Here is a 20,284-nt window from a genome sequence, read left to right on the forward strand (position 1 = left end):
GGTTGATGAAGTACCGTAGGACCAGATAATTACCTGTTCATAATTTATCTTAAAGGAATATTGACTGTGTAACAACTCACCTAGTCCAGACTATGCACTCAACAAGGACCCCATGGGATTCTGATTGGTAGCCCAGTGCTTTATGGACTGTGAATCTACTTTTAGTGCGAGGAAGGAAGTCTAGGATACAGAGTGATCCCACTATTCAAGATATGAATATATGAAAGACATTTTACTTTCACATCTTGTTCCTGACATTTGAATCTACTGTAGACCACTATTACCAGCTTCCGGAAGCGTTTAATCCAGTGTTTGATTGCTTTCACCACTGCCATTGGTCTGTGTTCATTTAGAGTTGGGATTTTGATGCAACATCCATGTTTTCTGTGGATCATCTTTAATTCTTTACCTTGCAGGACAATTTTGCCCACTACCAGGGTGTATTATTCCATCTAGGCTTGTGCAATACGTTTCGTAACAAATCAAAATTTGGCAGAATTTTGCATATTTCGGACATTCGGATAATAAAATAAAAAAAAATGAATTCTAACTAATACGAAAGAAATTATAGTGAATATAATGAATGAACTCGACATGATTCAGTAATTCGTTAAAGATCTAATGAAACAAAAGGTCAACTCCAAGTAAATCTTACAGTCCAATCAGCTGATTAATTTTGTGCTGGAGGTTGGATTACTGGCAAAGTGCATTTCTGAGAACTGAGCTAGAACGGTGTTGTATTGTATTTGAGCAGAGGAGAAGAGATATTGTCATTGTGTGTGTTAAAAGATTTAATAAACAAACGACTTTCCAAACTACGAATCATTATCACAAATATTTATACATACATAAATAGGGAATTTCAACAAATACAAACGAAATTGTAGCGCATATAACAAATAAATTTGACATGATTCGAGATTCAGTATAACGAATATTGACACTCTACAGAAATAACAAATTGCGTATTAACGTAACATAATGAATATAACAGAACAAAATGATGTATTTTACGAATGACAATGAACCAAAACTAAACAAAATTTTCTGTTGTGCACAAGTCTAATTTCATCTGTCTCTTCCTCCAAGCAGCCTAATGCTTATATAGAGGAAATTATATATAATGCATACAACATAATAGCATTTATGGTTTATCAATACAACCATAGAGATGGTCACATTCTTTTAGCAATGTATGTGTTTTGTCATATGTGTGTTTTTACATGTAGCTTTCTATAACTTTTTCATACTAATTTTTGCCTTATTGAAATGTACGGTGGGCTATGAGTTTTTCGTCTTCTCTAGTGTGTAGCTGGTTGAGCTAAATTCTGTTTTTTGTAATCTTGAGTTACACATACGTTGCCTATTTATTGACGCCCAGCTCAACACCTAGCCTGGCCAAACCAGCACCCCTGTGGCTGCAATGTCCATACCCCGCGATGGGCCCGAGCAACAGATCCCAATGCAGCACACCACGTACCGATCCATTCCCAGTAGACATTCCCACTTGTGGTCAGAACAAAAGTATGTTCACATGATAGATGCCTTTATAACTAATTTCATAAAACATGAAAGTATTTATAGGTGCTCGATTCAGCCTTCTAAATGAAGGAAGCACATCCAAATAACCTTGTGAGTGCCATGACTGTTCATAAACGTGGGCTCTCAGATGAAATCACTGAACACCGCCTTTACTCACTGGGTAGGGTGGAGAGAACCCGGAAATGGCATGTATTACATCACTTCTGGGTTTCTGCTTTCACTTTCAAGGAAGAAGCTAATGGAGCATAATCTGTGCTCCATTGGCTTCAGTGGGGAGCAGGAGAGATGCCAGGGGGTCTACTAAACCTCTGATGTCTAATTAAAGAGAACCTGTCATTGCAATGTACTGTCACTTAGGGGGCTATTTTAACACTGCCCCGATGTACATGCACTCACGTATGTATGTACAAAAACAATGATCACACACATGTTACCGTATTTATTGGCATATAAATCGCACCCCTAGTTTAGGAGGGAATTTTAAGGAAAAAAACTTACATTTAAATGCCCATCAATGCAGCCTTGCATTGCAGCCTTATCAGTGTCCATCTGCAGCCTTGTCAGTGTCATTTGCAGTCTTGCATTGCAGCCTTGTCAGTCATCGCTGCCAAGATACAGAGCGGATGTCCTGTGTATCTCGGCATTGCTCGGTAGCTCTCGGCCGTCCTCTGCGGCTTTCGGCTATTTCGGTGGCTTTCAGCCGTTCTCTGCGGTTTCCGGCCACACTCAGCCATTCTTGTCGGCTTTCCAAAAGCCGCTGAGAACGGCCGAAAGTGGCCAAAAGCCGCAGAGAATGACCAAAAGCTCCCGAAAGCCGCAGAGAATGGCCGAAAGTGGCTGTAAGCCGCCGAGAAGCTCACAATCGGCAGGGGATCAGCGTATAACATGCACCCACGATTTCCCCTGATTTTAAAGGGAAAAAGGTGCGTGTTAGACACCAATAAATACGGTATATACCACACTAGAGTAACTATAATAAATCTAGGGCCATCATTCATGGTTAAGTATAAACTATTCTTCTGTGAGCGCTTTTAAAGCATCACTTGTGGACAAGTATGGGTACTGAAGTTTGTCACCGTTTCATTGGCACATACAATTTTAGGGCTTGACATGTTGGGTGTCTGTTTACTCAGTGCAATCTCATTTTATATTGTAGCGCACCCCCTAAAATTCCCCACTTTGCAGAGCCAGGCACACCAAATTTTCACAGGCAGAGAACAGTTTATGACTTTGTTTTTATTATTTATTAAGGGTTAATAACTTGGATAGGGATGGGAGGCTATGGGATTCCCACTTGACTTTAACAGAACTTCAGGGACATTCTTCGTATATACAGTCTATATGCAGCTTCAAAATCTTACTCCAGCACACACTTGTTTTCAGACCACAGTTGAATCACTGTTTGGTTATTTGACAGAGCTCTCAGTCAGATGTTTGAGCATTGGCCCATTACAGGCAGGAACCTGAAGCCCCTTGTAGGATAGTAAAAATACAGTGAAACAGCTTGCTATTTCCCTCCTGTGGCTACTGATCCCAGCTCCACCTCTTCTGGCACTGCCAACCCACCTGGCTTCAACTGCCCCTTTTTACTAGCCCTCCAGGCTAGCTTCTGCACCACAGTCCTTCAGACTGACACTCACCAGCCCACCCGGCTGACTCTCAGGAGATCTCCTAGTAGTGCTGACCTGCTCCTGCTGTCCTCTCTTTTTGCTCTTGTGCCTCCAAGAAGGGCTTCCTTTGTGTTTTATGGCAGGATCCTTCTAGCACCTGAGCCCCAGCCCAAGGTCACCCTCCCAGACTAGGGGGCACCCTTGAGGGCCACTGACAGCCTCCTCAGCACTCCATCTCCATCTTTCACCCAACTGCAGTGCTGGCATGGCTCATGCCTATTTATGAAGTTCTGCCCCCTGCCAGCCCAGTCCTGGGGATTGGCTGAGGCCTTATAAATGTTCATAGCAATCCCTCCTAACCTCTGCCCACTATGTCTAGAACATTCTCCAATGTCCTTGAAAACGGGGAGGCACCATAGAGGCTGCAAGGATGAGTCATCCAGCCCTGAGTCACTGAACCCTGACCCAGATTCACAGCTCAGGCTTAGCCCTGAGCTGAACCAAATGTTCCTACACTAAAAAACAAAACTACACTAACAAACCTACGTTAACTCTAGCACACACTAGAGGGTGCTACAATAATTTGCCAAAAATTGGGTAATATATTGCATTTTTGTGCACTAAAATGAACTAGTGTTTTTACTGAAAATATGGGTTTGATAAACATGTGCGCTAATGTCATGTGACATAAAAATTTGCAACTACCACTGTTTTAAACTCTAGAGTCCCTAAATCGGGCCCAATATCCAAGAAGTACTTTTGGACTCTTAAGGAGGAATAACTACACGTAAATTATGCATCTAATTTCCTGAATACCAATCACATTTTTGGAGGCTCTGGAGCGTCTGGACAATGGAAACACCCATAATATTACCCCATTCTGGAAAGCAAACACTCTAAGTTATTTTTTAAGAGGCCTAATGAGTATTTTGAAAATTTCATTTTTTGACACACGGTTTTGGAAAATTCAGGAAAGAAAGTAAATGTAATTTTTTTTTCACAGTTGTAAATTAATAAGATATTTTTAACACACATCATAGGCATACTTAGGATTACAACCCAAAATACATTCCACAACTCCTCCCGAGTATGGGAATATCACATATGTGAGACTTTTTCACAGCCTAGCCACACAGAAGGGCCCAAAATCCGAACAGCACCTTCAAACTGTCTAAAGGCCTTAAAGAGGAGCTCTAGGCTCTTTCAGAAAAAATGTAAAGTGATCAGCTACAGATACTATAGCTGCTGACTTTTAATATAGGGACAATTACCTGTCCAGGAATCCCCTGATGTCCTCACCCAAGCTAATTCTTCAATCAGTTTCTGGTGCAGGCACCAACATCTCTAGTAAGGGAAATAGGAAGTGAAGCCTAGCTACTTCACAGCCTGTTTCCTACTGTGCATGTGCGAGTCACGCTGCTTCTTGTGAATGGTCCTGTAGTCTTCTGGCGCCTGTGATGTGTCCTAGAACACTGTGGGGGGAATGAGGGGAGGACAGTTTGCTGTGGCAATTTAACATGGAAATGGCAGCGGGTACTTGTCAAGACCAGATATCTGTTCCCCCCTCCCCCCAAACAGTGGCAAATGTGGCAGTGGAAGGGATGGGGATGGTGCAAATAAGCTTCCCCTCTTGGGTGGAGATCCGCTTTAAATTATGCCTACTTATCACAAGAGGGGGACATCACATGATGTCCACCTGGAATAGGAAAGCTCCCGCCTGGCCATAATATTACAATAGGCCACTCCCCTGGTGTGCAATTAATGTCCCCAAAGATTCTAAAACCCACCCTACAATTGGAACAACTTGGAAGATTTGTAGAAAGGTATTTCCCATGGTTGGAAGTTCTGAAGGTTTTTCCCCTATGTTCCTTATTTTTGGAAATCCTTCCTTCCGCCCTGGTTTGATAGATCTCGATTTTCAAAAGCTCAAGATTGACAAAGTACTTAGGGTTCATCAATTAACCATGGGGGATTCTTGGCCTTTGATTGAGACAATGGATGTTCTTCCTCAACCTCAATTTTTAGACTTCAGGCAAAAAACCCTACTTTCTCAATTTATGTCCAAACTCCCTCCAGCTTCAAAGTTTAAACAAAACTTCACCCCCTTTGAAAAAGAATGCATGGCTATCACCCCACTTAGACATTCTATTTTGCTTATGTATGAAATTATCAACGCTCCTACCATTACCTTTAAACCACCTTTCATTACTAAGTGGGAAAATTACCTGCGATTATCTTTTAATTGAAAACATTTTTAAATTTTTATTTTCTCACAAAATCTCGATAAGTAACAAATATCAGGAACTGAACTATAAGATTATTACAAGATGGTACTTGACCCTGGCTAAACTAAACCGTATATACCGACTCTCTTCTAACAATTGTTGGAGATGTGGAAACTCACTAAGAGACGTTTTACATGTTTTTTGAACATGTGATCAACTTCAATATTTTTGGGCTGAGAAATGTACAATACACCAAGTCCCATTAGAACCAGCCTGTTTTCTTCTACACCATCATTCCATACCACGGAAAAGACTTATAAACAATCTATTGTATCCCAACCTTTTTAATGCCGCCAAAAGCTGCATACCTGATCTCTGGAAACAAAAATCGACCCCCATTAATTGCCATGTGGATGACCTGAGTCGAAGATATACACAGGATGGAGGATCTTATCTATTCTGATAGAGGTACTCATAAACAGTTTTTAAAGAAGTTGTTTTATTGGCACAAATTTACATTCTCTGCAGAATATAAATCAATTTTAAACCAATCTGAGACTACGGTACTTCCCCTTCAGGAAACCAATTATGACACTGAATGGAAGATATTAAGCTTATTTTCTACTTAGCGCCCTCTTCCCCACCCTCCTGTTCTAATTCCCCCCCCCTATTTTTTTTCATCTATGAATATGATACAGATTATCCTTATTAAATACATTTTCTAATTGTCATGACTTCCTACACACAAGTCTATTTGGTTCAGGTCAACTACATAATTATACTTTAAATATGTTAAATTTCAAAAGTATATTTGGACACTTTCTGATGATTGTTACATGGCTTTAAATTTTAAAATGTATATTTTTCAACATTGTACAAACCCTCTTAAAACATAAATAAAGTATGTATAGATATATATATATATATATATATATATATATATATATATATATAAAAAACGGAAGGTTAATCTGCTTATATTTTGCCTTCCCTGGTTCTTCCTGTACTCCTGCATTTTTAAATAGGTAAGTATCTATATTTGACCTGTTATCTACCTCTTGCAGTTCCCGTGCAGCAGGGCTGGAATGCGAGATGAAGAATTAGTATAAAGAGCAGAATCAATGTATATGATATGCAAAATCAATGTATATAATGACAACAAGCATGCTGATAGGTGGAGGGAGCACAGTGACAGAAAGGTGAGCTCATCACTGTGTAGCTCCTGCTTTCACTGGCCAGTCACAGGCTGGGATGGGTCCAGGACAACCTGGCTCAGATGAAGTGAATTGAATCATGCTAGCCATTAAACAGGACATCTATGGGCAGAAAAAAGTACTGTAGGGGGGAAATTTTACGCTGTAGGTAAAAATTGCAGCAAAGGTAATTTTCTTATTTTATCCTAATAATTGGCTATTCATTTTTAGCTTATTTTCTGATTGGAGTTCTGCTTTAAGGGCACCCTTCAAACCATATTAAAACCTGAACAACAACAATAACAATAATAGTATAGTAATAAAAATAATAATAAAGGGCCATACCTCTTCTTTTTGTGTGCATCTGAGCAGATGACCATTTGTATTTAAGGTGCTTTATCATTCTTACAAAAGAAAAGCCACAAACAGGCTGATAATCAGGCAGAAAAGCAATCTGGGACATGATGTACAGTTAACAATAAACCATATTATGTAGAGCCTCTCAGTAAGCAGAACTGTCATTCACTATTCTGGCTCCCAAAGCCGCAAGCACAAAGCCAATCCCCCTCTGTAAATGTTAGCCGCCATTGATTAGAATTTAATGAGCACTAAATTCACCACTAACGTCTTTTAATGACAGTTGCAGTGTTTGTTTACCACCAGGGGGCGCAGTGCTCTTTTCTTGGAGGCATTAAAATTCAGATATCAAGGTGATATGTTGAGAAAGAGGAAAAGAAAAGATGTAAACATTCAGGGCCCACTTACATTGTTGCATCTTAACAAATGCATTCCGACATGCCGTGCTGGGGTTCCTTATAATAAAGATGGTGTCTGTTCAAAATATCAGTGCTGCAGTGCAGTAGATTTTTAAATTACATGTTCAAATTTTTTTTATGTGCGTTATTTATAAGTCAATAGCAGTGCATCAAATGCACATAACATGAGTTTTTATGCATTGTTAGCAAGTATAAATAAGCTTTGGTCAATGGCTGTTAACCCCATCCTCGCCAAATTCTAAATTCAAAAAATGCATTTAAAACAAAGAAGTAGACCCTCCCTAATCTCCATAGACTCCAGCAGGAGTATGGGTCCCTATCAGGATACAAGGTTAACCCCGCTAAATCAGAAGCCCTCCCAATCAATTTTCCTCCCTCGGATGTGCTCCATCTTTTGGATAACTTTACATACACGTGGAGATCCCATGCCATTAAATATATGGGGGTGTATTTCACCCCCCAATACAAATCCCTATACAATGCAAACTTCAACCCCCTATTCATGTCTATACGGTCCCTTCTGTATAAATGGAGACATTATAAAATATCCTGGTTTGGACGCCTTGCCTCGATTAAAATGACTATATTGCCTAAACTCCTGTTCTGCTTTCTAACTCTCCCAGTGCCTATACCATCTGCTCAGCTCAGAAAACTATAGACTGACCTCCTAAATTTCACATGGAATTATAAACCACACCGAATAGCCCGCTCCATAATGTTTGCCTCCCAAAATTATGGAGGTTTGGCCTTTCCACCACTACTGCTATGCTGCCCAATTGAAAGCTATAGCATCCTGGGTTACCCTTTCGGCCTATAACCACTGGACTCAAATAGACAAATTATGGCTAGCTTCCATCCACCCAAACAACCTACTATAGAACTCCAATGCCGATGTCCCCCCCACCTCCCTATTACACACTATGAACTTACTAAGAACCATTTGGAGACAACTAAACCGCAAAACTCCCCAAAAATCTGAGGCCTCCTTAGTCACACCTTTCCTCTACAACCCTGAATTACTTGACAGTTTAAACTTCCAGATGATACCTCCATGGTTGCAGAGGAACCTCTTTCATTATTGACACTTGGTGAATCCGGTGTCTACGTTTTTTTAACCTTTTGACAAACTCAGAACTAAGCATGAGCTCCCCCGTAGTGCCTTCTTTAGCTACCTCCAAATTCGCCACTATGCACTTACCATCACCCCAACCCTTCAATTCTCTAAGCCATCCCCATTCGAAAGCTTAATCCTATCCGCCACTACACAGGACTGACTTCAGGTATATATAAACTCCTATGATATGGTATCTCAGGGGAAACATAGATACATAGAACAATGGTCCACTATATGGTCTTTGGCGGCCAAAAGCTCTATGTGCACGCTCTACAAAGAGAACACATACAAGGTGCTTTTCTTTTTCTTTTTTTTATTGTATTTTTATTGAAAAAGATTCAGAAGAATACATCTCAGGCAATATTTTGAAGTATCAATTAGAGAGAAATAAGCATTTGAAAAAATTAAAAACTGTGGTATTAAGCGTCATATAACCGAAAATAATTGAAAATAATATAATAACAAACAAATAATTAGTATAAGTTGATCATCGAACAGAGAAGGCTACCATACAGTGACAAACTATGTTCATCATTAAAATGACGAGAATTGAATAGGCAGATGGTAGTAAGAGTCATACAAAAACCATAACAAAACCACATAGGGAGCTGGGGGTGAAACCTTAAATACAGGATGTTAGTAGTAATATCAATGAGGAGTGCTGTATATAGAGCGGTCCCAAGAATCCCATATATTGTCAAATTTATCCACAGAATCCTCTACCATGGCTGTCATATGCTCCATTCTGCGGATATCAATAATAGCTTGTATAAGCTGGGCCTGAATTGGAGGAGAGATGGACAACCAACATGCAGAAATAGCTCTTTTTGCTGCTACTAAGACAAAGGAGGCCGATTTATTTGAAACTTTTCCCAATCCAGGGATTGCGAGGCCCAGAAGGAGGTGTACCAGATCCAGTGGGATGGGGGAGTCTAAAATCTGCTGAAGCAAGGACACGACCATGGACCAGAAAGGAGCAATCAGTTTACAATGAATATGATAATGAGTACCTTTAAATTTACCACATCTCCAACAAATAAGAGAGAGAGAAGGATCATAGCGGTGTAAAACCTCAGGAGTCCTATACCAAAAAAATAGCACTTTGAACGCTGACTCTCTTTGCGCCACACATCGGGATATTTTGGAAGTTGGGGTCCATATTTTAGCCCATTGGAGGGGGGGGGGGGGGATTTGTTGTTTTGTAAGATGCGGCCATTTACTCCTGTGTGAATGGGGTTCCAAGGAAAGCGGGAGATTCTGTTGGAGGAGTTAGCATATATAGCAGATATTAGTCGTGTTCGGTATGGTCCCTGAGACCAAATAACTTTAAAGTGCGTAGGTTTGGTTAGAGTAAGTGAGGGTGAGAGAGATGCTAAATAGTGCGTTATTTGGAGATATGAGAATAACAACTGATTTGGGATTTGGCTTGTAGATTGAAGGTCATGAAAGGAGTGAAGTTTGCGGTTGTTAGGGTGCACTAGATGTCGGAGTTAGAATAAGCCCGCCTTAGCCCAGGGAAACATCAGAGGATGGCAAAGGGACATGAGGATGCCAGAGAAAATTTAGTGCAACAGGAATGCCAAACCCTGAGTGAGAACAGCATAGGGCCCAAGCAGAGGTCATGAAGCTTGGGATCCAATGCAGGAGACCAAACCAGGGAGCATGGATGAGTCAGGAACCCATCTCTATCGATGGCCATCAATTCGGGGGTCGCATACTAGATCAGAACACCACCGCACGAAGGTGGGAAGCCAGGTAGTACTTGTGGATATCCAGAGTCCCCATGCCTCCCTGGCCTCTGGGGGAAAAGTTGACTGAGCTGGTCACTCTATGTGCCCTGTCTTTCCATATAACATTAACCGGTTCCCGACCAGCGCACGCCGATGTTCGTCGGCAGAATGGCACGGGCAGGCATATTGGCGTACAGGTACATCCAATCTTCAATGCTGCCCTGCCATCGCGAGCGCACCGCCGGCTGCGTGCTCTCGTGCCGGTCGGGACCCCCGTGAGTCCGGTCACAGGTCCCGTGGACTCGATCGCCGCGGGCATACCTGCGATCGTCTCACGGGGCGGCTGAATGGAGGAAATGCCGTGTAAACAACATTTCTCCATTCTGCCTAGCAACTAGTGACGCTGATCTTTGCTCCATGTGATTGGAGCAGAGATCAGTGTTCACTAAATGAAAGCCCAACCCCCCCACAGTTAGCAACACACCCCTAGGAACACTTAACCCCTACACTGCCACCCACTGGTTAACCCCTTCACTGCCAGTGTCATTTACACTGGAATCACTGCATTTATATAGCAGTGATTACTGTAGAGATGACAATGGTCCCAAAAATGTGTCAAAAATGTCCGATGTGTCCGCCACAATATCGCAGTCACAATAAAAATCGCTGATCACTGCCATTACTAGTAAAAAAATAAATAATAAAAAATTATTAATAAAAATGCCATAAAACTATCCCTATTTTTAACTTTTGCGCAAACCAATCGCTTATTGTGATTTTTTTTACCAAAAATATGTAGAAGAATACGTATTGGCCTAAACTGAGGGAAAAAAATGTTTTTTTATATATTTTTGGGGGATATTTATTATAACAAAAAGTAAAAAATAATGCGTTTTTTTCAAAATTGTCGCTCTATTTTTGTTTATAGCGCAAAAAATAAAAACCGCAGAGGTGATCAAATACCACCAAAAGAAAGCTCTATTTGTGGGGAAAAAAGGACGTCAATTTTGTTTGGGAGCCACGTCGCACGACCGCGCAATTGTCAGTTAAAGCGACGCAGTGCCGAATCGCAAAAAGGGGTCTGGTCTTTGACCAGCAAAATGGTCCGGTCTGTAAGTGGTTAAGAAACCACCTTTTAAGGTGTTTCAATTGAGCCATTGGGATAGGGACAGGTAGTGTTTCGAAAAAATACAGTAATTTTGGCATAACAGACATCTTCAACACATTAATCCTGCCTATCCAAGATATCGGGAGGGGGTTCCTTCTATTTAGCATGGCTTTGATAGATTTGAACAGGGGAACATAGTTGGCTGAGTAAAGGATGGAATATGATGGTGTAAGTTGGACCCCAAGTATTTGAGAGAAGAGTTACACCAGCAGTAAGGATACGAGTTCCTAAGCGAGAGCAGTTCTGCAGGAGGGAAATGTAAGGGGAGTGCTTCAGTTTTTGATGCGTTAATTTTGTATCCCGATAGGGAGCTAAACTGGGATAATAGAGGGTGCAGGGATGGAAGAGAGATATGGAGGTTAGTGAGAGTCAAAAGCACGTCGTCAGTGCAAGGTCGTAAGGAAAGGACCCCATAAGTCAGGGTGCGCTTCCATTGGTATCTAACACCAACCATCGCGTCTACATACTATATATCCATTGGCCTCAGATCACTGCTGGAGATGTCTCAAAGACCGGGGCACGTTATTCTGCATCTACTGGTGTTGTCCAGCCCTCCAGCCTTACTGGCATTCGGTCCAGGGACTGCTCCATCAGCTGTTTGAAGTAGATATCCCTCTCTCTCCCAAACTTTTTTTATTGCCCCTCCCCCCAAATTACCCAGTTTAGCCCCAAAAAATTGGCCTCACATATATTAACGGCGGCTAGATGTCTAGTGGCCCTTTAATGAAAACAACGAAACCCCCCGACACTACCTGATCTTTATGCCAGAATCAAGGACGTGGAGGTTATGGAGTCCATGTCAGCTAGGCTGATTGACCGGGTAGACCAACACATGACAACATGGGATCCTTGGCACCAACAGCTAGATCCACCTTGATTCCACAAGCCCCCCCCCCCCCCCATGCTTAAGTACTTGGAGCCCAGGAGAGACGAGCCCAATTGATTGGAGCTTTACTAGATCTCTTTCCCTCTCTTTTCTTCTCTTCACTCCCCCCTTTTCCTCTTTTTCTTTTTTGTCTTTTTTTTTTAAATCTCTGGAAAAGCAGGCCACGCAATCATAAATTACAGAACATGCTAATGGAATGTCTGACAGAGAAGCTCTCACTGCTATTTCTCCAGCATTGTGTCCCTCTGCTCTATAGAGCTGTAACCTAGCTAACTATGCCATTAGACTTTGTGTCAATCCTGATGTATCATGGCCGCCTATACCCTCTCCAGAGTTGTTTGTTATCCCCACCTCTCTCTCTTTCCTCCCTCAACTGTGTTTTATACCTTTGTATTGAAAATGCTAAAAGCTAATAAAAATGTTCAATTATAAAAAAAAAGAAAGAAAGCAAAGAAGTCTATGGGGCAGTAATGCACATGTAGACAGGATGAAATGCATTTAGTTTCCAGCAGCCCGTTCAGGCTGGGGAAAGGGTTAAGCACTTTTGGCTTAGTTCCCGGGCTTCTTGATTTTGACAGGCCCATCTGTGTTATATAAAGAGCAGGACTGCTAAGATCAGGGTTAGTTGGTGAACAGCGGGAGTAGTGTTGGAGTGGCAAATGCTCATCAGGGACTGCGGTAGAGTCCTGCCGGCAAGAAGACACTGGGATCCATGGACAGCATCCAAGTCATGGACAATGCCTATATGGACTCTCACCTCACTGAGTTATGCCTGGGCCACTACATCATGTTAGTTAGGATTAGGGAAAGGACATTGTTCTTGCTGTATTATCGTGCCGCATTTAAACAGTAAAGTTATGTTAACCATTCTGAGCCTGGTTAACATAACGAAATAGCAAAACATGTAGCACTGGATGTAGTACTTTACAGAAAGTGAAAAAAAGGAATGTTAGGCTTTTCCAAAATATAGCAGTGTCTACATTTTTTATTTACAAACTCAAACATTTACTGTATAAACTGCTTGAAGATTTAGCTTTCCTGTGAATCACTGAACTAATATTTGATTGCATAACCACTGTTTCTGAGAACTGCTTCACATCTGCGTTGCATGGAGTCGACCAAATTCTGGCACGTGTAAACAGGTATTCCAACCCAGAATGATTGCACTACATTCCACAATTCCTCTTCATTTCTTGGTTTTACCTCAGAAACAGAATTTTTGATGTCACCCCACAAATTTTCTATTGGATTAGGGTCCAGGCATTGGGCACGCCACCCCATAACGTTAATCTTATTGATCTGGAACCAAGATGCTGCTCGCTAACTGGTGTGTTTGGGGTCATTGTCTTGTTGAAACACCCATTTCCAAGGGCATTTCCTCTTCGGCATAAGGCATCATGACCTCTTCAAGTATTTATATGTATTAAAATGAATCCATGATCCCTGGTATGCGATAAATAGGCCCAACATCATAGTATGAGAAATCTCCCCATATCATGATGCTTGTACCACCATGCTTCACTATCTTAATAGTGTACTGAGGCTTAAATTCAGTGTTTGGGGGTCGTCTGACAAAATGCCTGTGCCCCTAGACCCAAAAAAAACAATCTTGCTTTCATCAGTACACAAAATGTTGCTCCATTTCTCTTTAGGCCAGTCAGTGTGTTCTTTGGCAAATTATAACCTCTTCAGCACATGTCATTTTTTCAACAATCTGACTTTTCCGGGGCTTCTTGCCGATAGTTTGGCTTCACATTGACGTCTAATTTTTACAGTACTTACAGGTCATTTTAGACCTTCTTTGATCAGCCTGGAGCTGATCTTTAGCTGAGTCTTCGTATTCATCGATTCTTTGATCCATTCACATGGTAGTTTTTCAATTTCTTCACTTCTTTCTGGTTTTGGTTGCCATTTTAAAGCATTTGAGATCAGTTTAGCTGAGCAGTTTCTGCACTTTTTTTTATATGTTTCTTTGTATGTTTTCCCCTCTCCAATCAACTTTTAAAACCACTTCAGCCATGGAAGATTTGGCTGCTCAATGACCAGAGCATTTTTTGCGATATAGCACTGCGTCGCTTTAACTGACAATTGCGCAATCATGCAATGCTGTACCCAAACAAAACTGATGTCCTTTTTTCCCCACAAATAGAGCTTTCTTTTGGTGGAATTTGATCATCTCTGCGGTTTTCATTTTTTTGCACTATAAACAAAGAAAAGAGCGACAATTTAGAAATTTTGAAAAAAAAAATACAATATTTTGTACTTTTTGCTATAATAAACATACCCAATTTTTTTTTTAAAAGCAATTTTTTTTTCTCACTTCAGGCCGATATGTATTCTTCTACATATTTTTGGTATAAAAAAATCATAATAAGCGTATATTGATTGGTTTGCACAAAAGTTATAGCGTCTACAAAATAGGGGATAGATTTATGGCATTTTTATTTTTTATTTTTTACTAGTAATGACAGTGATCTGCGATTTTTATCATGACTGTGACATTATGGTGGACACATTGGACACTTTTGGCACATTTTTGGGATGATCGACAATTATACAGCAATCAGTGCACTGATTACTGTATAAATGTCACTGGCAGGGAAGGGGTTAACACTAGGGTGCGATCAAGGGGTTAACTGTGTCCCCTGACTGTGTGTTCTAACTGTAGAGGGAGGGGACTGACTATAGGAGATGACAAATCGTGGTTCCCAGCTATTAGGAACTCGCGATCTGCATCTCCTCTCAGAGGAGTTTACACGCACACACATCCCTGTTCTAATAAGAATATTATCGGGTTAATTGGCGCTACCTAGAAAACAGGTCTCCATTACAAGAAGGGTCTTATGGAGAATCAATGAATGGGGAGCCAGGGTACGGTCTTTGCAAAAAGCACAGTATTCCCTCTCACCCTATTTATAATGACACTGTATACTGCCGACCCCAGAATCACATAAAGAGCTAAGGACACCAAGAAAAGCCCCAGCTCCGCCCAAAGGAAGATTTGAATCAAACACTAAATGTAATAAATCTGTGGGCCATCATAGAAAAAAGGGGTCCCAAAACATTAATTACTAATGACGGGAATTACCAATCAGACTCATTAAAATAATACTACAAAACAGTAGAAAATCAGGAACTAATGATGTTAGAACAGGCTAGGATCCTTCCCTAAAGAATATCTATTCAAACACACATTCTCAAGTATGTTAAAAATACAGGCCAAAAGATCATATGCGCCAAACTACATATGCAACCTGATGAAATTAAAATTAAAAGTCAAATCGCCTGAGATGCGACAAATTACATTCAGTGGCAGGCCTATTAGCAACAATGAAGGAACCCTTTATCAGTATAAGTGAAAAAAGATATATATGTATATTTAAAGTACCGTGTGCTAATGGGCAAACTGGGGCCACATAAGTGTACCCACCAGTGTGTAGTGCCGAAAGGTGACAGGCCTATTAGCAAACAGTAATGAAAAACCCTTTAACAGTATAAAGTGAAAAATATATATATATATATATTTAAAATGCCGTGCGCTAATGAACAAACTGGGGCCACATAGGTGTACCCACCAGTGTGTAATGCCGGAAAGAATATATATTTGTGTATATAACCTCAAACAGTATTAATATTAAATCTGTGTAAAGTGAAAACCAAAAGGAAATTGAATGTGTAAACAAATAACTGAAAATGTGAGCTTTTCACACCCCAGAACCCAAATGGTTAAAAAATATATATATGTGTGTGTATGTGTTAGTGCATAAAAAATGAAAATGCAATAATGCAAAAATTTTTGGCGATAAAGGCTAAAAAACACATGTGCGAAGTGCAATAACACCTAAAATGAAAAAGGTGAAATAGATGAAAGAAATGAAAAAATAAAAATAAAAATAAAAATAACAATAAAAATAAAATCTGAGGATGAGTAACAAAAACTATATATAGAACATAAGCAAAATGGCAAATATATATATGTGAAAAATAAGTCCCAAAAAAATGAAAGTTCAATGGTATTAGTCCAAGGGATCCTAGAAAAATCCTTATAGTGACTTTTGTGCTTCCTATTCAGTCTTCACTGTGACTTCTGTGCTCCCCCACCAGGAATCCTACTCACCAGAAGTAGATACCCCTACAGGGGTTAAAAGCCTTAAGAATCAATCTCCAGATATCCCGTTCTTGGTTTAGTGATAGATGCCCGAGCCTGTGTCAGCTTGGATTCCTCAAGTCCTCATGGGGAAAAAAATGGAAGCCTCCATAGTGTAATCCGTAAAAAAGGTTTATTGGCACAATAAAAAATATGTATATAAGAGGCAAAAACAGCAAAAAATCAAAAATAATAAAAAATAAACAACCAAAAAAATATAAAAAGTATACAAAATACCCACAATTCTCATAAAGTGGGCTATTGTATAGAACCACAGTTGATCAGGGGATTAAAATGAGAAACTCCCCCAAAAAATTCCAGATTAACCCCAAAAACTACCATGGGCCATATGTAATAGCATTAAGAACACAAGCGGAAAATGGAAACACTAGTTCATATACCAGGACAAACCTCCCTATAGAGGTGGTAGATCACGGCTGTGTTCCCCCTAGGATAGGGCCCTTTCCGTAGTGTTCAAAAGCGCAAACAAATCCTTCCTTCGGGGGCCGTGTGATAGATACGCGGTTTGCGTTCCACCTGCGTACCAGAACAACAACGGCAACCCGGAAGTGACGTAACAGCGTGGTTCCGTCGGACGCGTTTCGTCATAGACGTCTTCAGCGGCGGTACCACGCTACCACGTCGCATACGTTATATAGAAAAAGATTTTTTATTTAGGTGATCTGATTGGCCATTACTCTCAGTGCGAGATTCATTCATACACCAACGGGGATGACCTAATGTATAAGCGGGCGGGCATCAGCCGACGCAAAAGTTAGTCAGCTACTACGAAAGAACACTTTATACCCTGGGGATCGAACAGGCTCAATACATAGTCCCGCTACGCTCGAGTAGAACGTTCGCTCCTACGTTTTTGGAGGAATATTAGAGACTATTCGGTACACTCCAAAATACATATAAAAAATAAAGATAAAAATATATATAATAAAATTAAAATATTTTTAACCGACTCATATATGGTAATGAGTAAAAAATTTTTTGTATCAAGATCAAGTCTAATTTCACATATTAGAATCCCACTCAGGACTGTCCGCTCAAAGGGTGATCTATCCCAAGAGAGAATACAGTCCCAATGTAGTAATACCTTGAATTGTGTACTCTAACGACCATAGAGAAAATTTTTTTTAAAAATAGGTAATATAATTAAGTAAATTACTGACCATTAAAAAATAATAATAACAACAGAAAAAGGGGGATTACAGTTTTCCAAGAATATTTCAGAAGGAAAGCTTGTATTCATCCAATTAGAGTTAACTCATTGTGTAATGAAGATGTTAGTGCATCTTACACAAAAATCTACTAGAAAAAATTAATTTTACCTTGCGACTAGGGGGGATTTTCTAAAAAATGTTGGTTATTTGAAAAAGTAAACCAAAAGCAACACAAGTGATTAACAGAAAAGAGGAATATATGCGGTACATTATAGATCAGCTCATTAGGCAACAGTCCTCACCATCTACGGGTTGGTGAGCATTAACGTCATATTGTAAAAAACACTGCTAAATTCTACACAGTGGACATTTTCTTCACATCGTGCAAAAACTCCATCAAAAACTTGCTATAAATGTGCAAGAAATTGTTATCTATATACAGATTGGCATTTCCTCTCCCTCCTGTGGACTTTAAATTGCAGATGAAACAAAATAAAAATAGTGGTAATAATACTAAAAATCTAGCGTTTAATACCCAAAAAATATATAATTTATAAAATACGAAAAACCCGGGGTTTGAAATCCAGAGATATAATCAGCAAAGCTTATCTCTGTAAGGTTATGCATTAGGAGGTGTATATGAAAATACACATGGGTATACCTATATAGATGTGCATGGGAAAAATACCTCATATGCAACACACAGGGGACAGAAGAAGAAATGCCCCAGAGATATAGATACCAGAACCTTATTATAGAGGAAACAAAGTAAACAAAATGCGTTTGTGTATGAATGAATCTCGCACTGAGAGTAATGGCCAATCAGATCACCTAAATAAAAAATCTTTTTCTATATAACGTATGCGACGTGGTAGCGTGGTACCGCCGCTGAAGACGTCTATGACGAAACGCGTCCGACGGAACCACGCTGTTACGTCACTTCCGGGTTGCCGTTGTTGTTCTGGTACGCAGGTGGAACGCAAACCGCGTATCTATCACACGGCCCCCGAAGGAAGGATTTGTTTGCGCTTTTGAACACTACGGAAAGGGCCCTATCCTAGGGGGAACACAGCCGTGATCTACCACCTCTATAGGGAGGTTTGTCCTGGTATATGAACTAGTGTTTCCATTTTCCGCTTGTGTTCTTAATGCTATTACATATGGCCCATGGTAGTTTTTGGGGTTAATCTGGAATTTTTTGGGGGAGTTTCTCATTTTAATCCCCTGATCAACTGTGGTTCTATACAATAGCCCACTTTATGAGAATTGTGGGTATTTTGTATACTTTTTATATTTTTTTGGTTGTTTATTTTTTATTATTTTTGATTTTTTGCTGTTTTTGCCTCTTATATACATATTTTTTATTGTGCCAATAAACCTTTTTTACGGATTACACTATGGAGGCTTCCATTTTTTTCCCCATGAGGACTTGAGGAATCCAAGCTGACACAGGCTCGGGCATCTATCACTAAACCAAGAACGGGATATCTGGAGATTGATTCTTAAGGCTTTTAACCCCTGTAGGGGTATCTACTTCTGGTGAGTAGGATTCCTGGTGGGGGAGCACAGAAGTCACAGTGAAGACTGAATAGGAAGCACAAAAGTCACTATAAGGATTTTTCTAGGATCCCTTGGACTAATACCATTGAACTTTCATTTTTTTGGGACTTATTTTTCACATATATATATTTGCCATTTTGCTTATGTTCTATATATAGTTTTTGTTACTCATCCTCAGATTTTATTTTTATTGTTATTTTTATTTTTATTTTTATTTTTTCATTTCTTTCATCTATTTCACCTTTTTCATTTTAGGTGTTATTGCACTTCGCACATGTGTTTTTTAGCCTTTATCGCCAAAAATTTTTGCATTATTGCATTTTCATTTTTTATGCACTAACACATACACACACATATATATATTTTTTAACCATTTGGGTTCTGGGGTGTGAAAAGCTCACATTTTCAGTTATTTGTTTACACATTCAATTTCCTTTTGGTTTTCACTTTACACAGATTTAATATTAATACTGTCTGAGGTTATATACACAAATATATATTCTTTCCGGCATTACACACTGGTGGGTACACCTATGTGGCCCCAGTTTGTTCATTAGCGCACGGCATTTTAAATATATATATATATATATTTTTCACTTTATACTGTTAAAGGGTTTTTCATTACTGTTTGCTAATAGGCCTGTCACCTTTCGGCACTACACACTGGTGGGTACACTTATGTGGCCCCAGTTTGCCCATTAGCACACGGTACTTTAAATATACATATATATCTTTTTTCACTTATACTGATAAAGGGTTCCTTCATTGTTGCTAATAGGCCTGCCACTGAATGTAATTTGTCGCATCTCAGGCGATTTGACTTTTAATTTTAATTTCATCAGGTTGCATATGTAGTTTGGCGCATATGATCTTTTGGCCTGTATTTTTAACATACTTGAGAATGTGTGTTTGAATAGATATTCTTTAGGGAAGGATCCTAGCCTGTTCTAACATCATTAGTTCCTGATTTTCTACTGTTTTGTAGTATTATTTTAATGAGTCTGATTGGTAATTCCCGTCATTAGTAATTAATGTTTTGGGACCCCTTTTTTCTATGATGGCCCACAGATTTATTACATTTAGTGTTTGATTCAAATCTTCCTTTGGGCGGAGCTGGGGCTTTTCTTGGTGTCCTTAGCTCTTTATGTGATTCTGGGGTCG

The sequence above is a fragment of the Lithobates pipiens genome, unplaced genomic scaffold (assembly GCF_037356315.1).
Source record: "Lithobates pipiens isolate NorthernLeopardFrog02 unplaced genomic scaffold, aLitPip1_a1.2 Scaffold_8, whole genome shotgun sequence".
Classification (NCBI taxonomy): Eukaryota; Metazoa; Chordata; class Amphibia; order Anura; family Ranidae; genus Lithobates; species Lithobates pipiens.